General features: G+C 43.7%; 1 protein-coding gene across 11 annotated transcripts in view; it reads right to left on the reverse strand.

The window, feature by feature from the left end:
* The window catches only part of MARCHF10 (membrane associated ring-CH-type finger 10), a 100,239-nt gene extending 94,762 nt beyond the window's left edge, over positions 1-5,477 (reverse strand). For all 11 annotated transcript variants that reach the window (XM_075123700.1, XM_075123695.1, XM_075123699.1 and 8 more), the window contains exon 1: positions 5,397-5,477. The gene's annotated coding sequence lies outside the window, so the exon portion shown is untranslated. The remainder of the gene's footprint in view (positions 1-5,396) is intronic.
* Positions 5,478-6,136: the final 659 nt, after the last annotated feature.

Consider the following 6,136-nt stretch of genomic DNA (forward strand, 5'->3'; position numbering starts at 1 on the left):
TACCTAAAATGGCCTGGTTTTTTTTTTTTTCAAAATGTTGTACTTATTTAAAAAAAGAAGTGTTTGATATAGCAATATGCTTTGAACAATGTAAACTGATGTGTGGTGCTGCTTCACCCTCATCATGTAGTGAGCATGCATTTTATGGCAACCATTATTCAAGGCCAAAGCTTATCATAACATGTTAGGCAACTAACTACAATATGAATACAATGGTTCGATGATCCAGCCTAGTCAGAAGAGCAAAGCCACTGCTTGGACCCCTCTGGGAATGTTGAGAAGGGAGAGGATGTGTACCTAATACCCCTTCTGTCCTCAGTGTACCTTCTTTCTGTGGTTCCCAGAAACATACAGAAATTGTTTGGCAATTCTGTGTGGTTTCATATGGATATAAAATTCTAGTGCATATGGTTTCATATCATTATACCATGAGTATGAAACTGCATTACCTGTATGAATACCACTTTGAGGCCTCTAAAAATTGCTAACACAAAAGCATCCCTCTTTTTATTTTAAAAATATGGTCATCTTAGCTGTGCCGCACCTCACACCCTATTTAAGACTGTACCATAAAGATGTAATCTATACCAAAGTGCTTAGGAGCCCCTCCGCGATGTGTTTGCATCTTACAAGGTCTCCCAGTGTTGTATGTCACTACTGCACCATTTTCACTCAAAAAAAATCACCTTCAGCCAGAATCCAAGTATGAAAAATATCATCCCAAAAGCCTAAAGTTTCTGAAAAAGAGTCCCTGAAAACACAGGTCTAGAACTGAAAATTGCTGTTTGTCCCAGTCCTGCTGAAAGAAGCTTTATTAATCTCTAACATTTGTTAACCACGCAGGAGAGAATACATATTAATTTAGATTTAAAACAAGTTGAATAATCACACCTGATGGTTTCCAGGATGGTCTCAAAGCAGAGAGAAAAATTATTACTACAGCAATGCCTAGCAGTCTCAGTTCACACTGGAACTCCATTATGCTAGTTGCTATTCAGACACCTAATGCAATACAGTCCCTGTATCAAAGCGCTTGCTTAAACTCTACAATAGGAGAGAAACAGAGGCACAAAGAGGTAAAGTGCCTTGCCCAAAGTCACACAGCAAGTCAGTTACAGAGCCATGGCTACAAAAAAGGTCTCCTGATTTCTAGTCTAGTTTCCTACCCATTGGACGATGCTATCTCCCAAATTTATCCAGAAACATAAACTACTTCAAACAAAATCTAAAATAATAATAAAAATGCAGTAATGTAAGAGAAGGTCATACTGACTTGGTCTAAATGAGCAGTGTACAAATTTCTGGAGGGCATGTATGCTGATCACCCTGTACAGAGAGCTGCATTCAAGACATCAGCAAAAATTATCTGAGGTACACTGATGGAGAATTAGTGAGAAAACAGTGATAGCAACAGAAAAGCTCATAGACTATTAAGCAAGATACAGTCATCTCTTGCAGAAAGTTATGTGTGACAAAAGTTTTCTTAAACAATCACAGAAGCCTGAGGAAATGACAAAGGCAAACAAGGTTCCTCAAATAGAAAATGGATGTCCTGAAAATAGAAATGAAATTAAGTTCAAATACTCAGTTCAGAAATGATCCAGGACATCAAGAATCCTAACAACTGTGGGTCAGGCAGCAGGCCCTGTGAACCTGCTGTCTTGCTGTCTAATTCATTTAGCATCTGTCAAGAGAAAAGAAAAATAACACTGGCCTTAGCCAGGTTCAGCTAAGAAGATGAAAAACAGTCAATTATTTGATGTTTGAAAAAGTCAGATAGACATGCTAACAGCACCAAAAGGTTTTGGAGATATATATTAAGTTAATTAAAAGTAATGCTACTTTTTTCAGAAGAGTTGACAGATGTCATCAAATAAGGCAAGCAAAGAATGTGTGGAGTCCAGACAATAAATTATATACCTGTAAATCTTGTTCTGTGACAGGTATAATGTATTCTTGTTAACATTTTGTGTGGTCCATCACATACAATAAACACAGGCAGTCCATGAGAACATCTAAGATATAACAATCTATGTAACTTTCACTCTCAAGATTCCATGATGTCATGAAAACCTCATAATGTGCATATATACATTGTTTCACACTGTATAATTGATAAACTGTAAAGTGGCCCATGCAAAATGAAATTGAATGTCTCTGTCTGTCTGCTAGGACCTAGACAAGAACCATCATAATGTATGTCACTAACTGGCTCTCTGTTGGCAATCTCAGAAAAGAAACCAAGCATTTAGGGCTCATCTATACACAAAATTTAATCCAGAAGAAATTAGGGTAGGAATTTAAAGCAGAGCAGCTATTTCTGATTAAATCCATATGTGGATGCTTTTGTTTTGGAATATGAATACCTTATTCTGAATTAACTCTAATCTGTGGAATTAATCCAGAATAAGAATGCACATGTGGAGTCAATCAGAAGTAGTTATTCAGGAAGAACTCTCTATGTTGAGAAGTCCTCTGTGTAGAGAAGCTGTAATGGAGCTACAGAGAATGGACCTATCTTTTCATTCCTACAGATCAAGGCTGAAGTATGTTGGGAGGACAAAGTGGAGGAATTTAAACTAATGTTGCCCATGCCATATATTTTCAGGAATTAAAAAGAGATGTTCAAGGCCTTTTACAAACATTAGTAGTCCCACACAAATTAGTGATGATTTTTAAGAACTATAAAGAGGATACAGGGATTTATTTTCATGAGAAAAAGGTGAATTTATCAGAAATAAGGACATACTTGCTAACTGTAAATAAACTTCATATTCTCATAGTTATTACAAATGACATTTTAACTTTGACAGCTCCTCACCTTTGAAATTGTCTCTCAATTTAAAATGCAATCACTGCTGTATTCACTGCAGCTACTGGTCCCTGATGGTACTATGGTGGGCTGTATTAATTCTCTGAAGGTGAATCCTGCTCACAATTAATAGGAGAAGGTAAGGGAGAAGGAAAAAGGGGAGGGAAAGGAAGAGGAAAGGAAGGGGCATGGGAAGATAAAAGATGATTAAAGAAGAAAGAAATGGGAAAGAGAATGCAAAGCTGGAAGCCATGGTTCTCTCCTATAAACATTCCGTTTACCTAGGCATTTTCAATGACTTAATATTCTAAGAACGCTGACATAAACAGTGAGAATATTTTTCCCATCAGAATACTTGAGGTCATTCTGCTGAAGTTATTCTCCAGGGGCCAAATTCAGCTTTTACACCACTATAAAGCCAGTCACTCTGCTGAAGCAAATCTGGATTTACAACTGTGGTAATGAGAGCAGAAGTTAGCTCAGCTATTATATTTGTCTGCATCACCTGGAGGCCTGTGACTAAGTGAGAATTTCAGCTTTCATTTAAAAAAATCAAGAACACTTTTTTTTGGCTTTACAGTTGTGGATGAAAGTGTTTGAAAAAGTGAGAAAAGCACATCCTAAATGCGCAGAAACCATACGGGAAATAAAAAAAATACCACTTTTTTCTTTTAATTTCATAAGTTTTAAGCTCGTCTTATGGTCTTTGGATCCTACCATGATTTTTTTGGGATAGCAGTACTGGGTATTAATATTTCTGTTAGGAGAAGGGAAACCACACACAGGTCTGATAGCCGCATAGTGACATAAATAGTACATTGTATTATGTTGGTGGGGGGTTGTTTGTTTGACTATATTTATTCATTTTATTTCCTATATGTTCTAAGCCTGCAACCCCTTACACTGGAGTGAATGGAACTGCTCACATCAGTATGAACTATTACATCAGTAAGGCTTTGTATTGTGCCTATCAAACTCTTCGTTCTGCATCTGGGACACTGTACTAAAAGAAATTAAAATACTGTGAAACCTATGCTAACCATCACCTGTCCTAATGCCAAATCTCTGCAGAAGTTCCTCCATATTAATCACTTTGTATTATGCAGCCATCTGTTACAACACCCAGAAAAGTGGCAGACCCTTGGGAGGGGCAGTATAAATAGTCTTCACTTTAATAGTAGACTAGGTTAATTATAAAGAAAAAGAAACATAGACTGGGTAGAGAGAAATGGGGGGAAATTCATGCGAAAATTACTGAACACTTAGAACCAGTGTCCCGCTTGAGTAGACACAAATGAGACAACAGCTCCAGCCTTCTAAGGTGATAAGTGCTCTTGGCAGCATTTATACTAACATCTGACTGGAAAACTCCAGGATTATCACTGAGCCCAGTCCCCTGAAAGCTGAGGCAACCCCAACATACAATTCCATTGATAAATTTCTCAAGTTCCATCTTAAAATTAGTCAGATTGTTTGCCCCTACTGCTGTTGGAAAGCTGTTTCAGAACATCGCACTTCTTCCTTTCATATTCTTTTGGGTAACACCCCCACCCAGCAGTGTGCATCCTAAATTGCATAAAAAGCCCTAGCCTGCACCCCAAATCAAATGTCCCTCTCTCAGCACATATAACATGTTGGATGACACCTGTTACTGCCTTCTCAGATGAACTTACATTGTCAGTGACCATCCCATGTCTTAGAGGTTTCCTGTATTTGTTCAACTGAATGTATTTTGAACATTTGGATGCAGGATAGGGAGCTAGATGAGGCCTCCCACCGAAGGGCAGTGCTTTGGGAGTGGGGATTTACCTGGCTTTACCAACATACCTTTGAATAGTGCAGAAATCCTCCCCCAGAGACACCTTGGGAGGGGGATATATGGGAGGGGGGTTAGTTGCTACACTAATGGAGCCTGAAAGCTAGTCCCTGGGAACGCTCCCTTAGGAATGAGTGGTGGGCTTCCCCTCCCTGAGGATGGGGGGAATGCTGTGGAAGTTCTCCTGTGGGAGGATCAGGAGGACTCTGCTCTGATGAGAGGATGCTCAGGGGGTTCATCCCTAGAGATGGTGGGGAGAGATCTCCCTTTGATGGAGACGCTGGAGCATGCACCACTGAGAAAGGGGTGTTTTGGGGGATCGCTCCCCTATGAGGAGGAGGTGTCTTCCCAAATGGGGGGGGGGTCCTCCTCTCTGAGGCACTGAGGGAAGCGTTGCTCCCTGGGTGTGTGGGGGGGGGGGGGGCGCTGGATCACTCCCTTGGGACTGTGCGTTTAACAGGTCTCCCTGAAATGGGGAACAGGCCCTTGCTCGATGGGGGAGTACTGGGGTGCTCCCTCGGTGGGTGGGGTCTTTTAGGAGGTTCCCCCAGGAAGTACAGGCAGGGTCCTCCCTGACGGGGGTGCTGGGGCCCAAGGGATGGGGGGGGGTAAGGTGGGCTCCTCCAGGAGCTGAGGATGGGGGCTCTCCAATGGGAGGGGTTCCGGGTGGTGTTTGGGAGGACGGGGTCTCCCGCCGAGGGTGAATTCAGGGGGGTGTTTGGGGCGTGCCCGCGGCGCTTCTGGAGGCGCGGGCTCCCCGCCGCTCACCTCGCGAGGCCTTCCCCAGCTCGCCCCTCTGCCAGGCCGGCGTCTGGCTGTTCCCAAGGCAACCGCGCCAGCCTGCCGGCTGCGGCGCGCGCCGCTCGGGAGCGAGCTGGGGGGGGCTGGGGGGAGCGAGCGCGCGCCTGTGGCCGGGGCCAATCACCGGGAAGCGAGCCGGGCCTAGTCGCCTGCAGGAAACTGGAGGGGGAAGTGGGGAGGGGCAGAGAGAAAGGGGAGGCGGGGGCAGAGAGAAGGAGGAAGGGGAATGACAGAGCGGGAGGGGCAGCGAGAAGGGGGAAGGGAATGGGAGAGGGGATGGGGGAAGGGAATGGGAGAGGGGATGAAGGAGGAGGGGGGCAAATACTGGCAAAAAGTGGGGCTGCAAGGGGGATAGAAGCCAGGGTGAAGGGCCAGAGACTGGGGTGGGGGTGGCCTGTGCCCCTGTCACAGGATCCTGGGTTGCCACCATGAGGCACTGGAGTTGGGCCCTGGTTAGAGCTGGGCAACTAACTGATTTTCTGGTTCACTGGCAGTTCTGACAAATCAAAACAAAAGTTCCCTTCCTGTTCAACTACAACCGAGATTGTTCTGGAATTTTCAGCAGCCCAAAAAGTCAGCGAAGTTTCATTTTAGGTATGTTCAGTAAAAGGAAATGAAGTGCTAGATTCACAAACCTCGGGCTGGCAATGCCCCCTTCTAACTATTAGCCCAGTAGTCAGAGCACTCACCCAGGATGTGGGAGGCCC

The sequence above is a fragment of the Caretta caretta genome, chromosome 27, assembly GCF_965140235.1.
Source record: "Caretta caretta isolate rCarCar2 chromosome 27, rCarCar1.hap1, whole genome shotgun sequence".
NCBI classification, from domain to species: Eukaryota; Metazoa; Chordata; order Testudines; family Cheloniidae; genus Caretta; species Caretta caretta.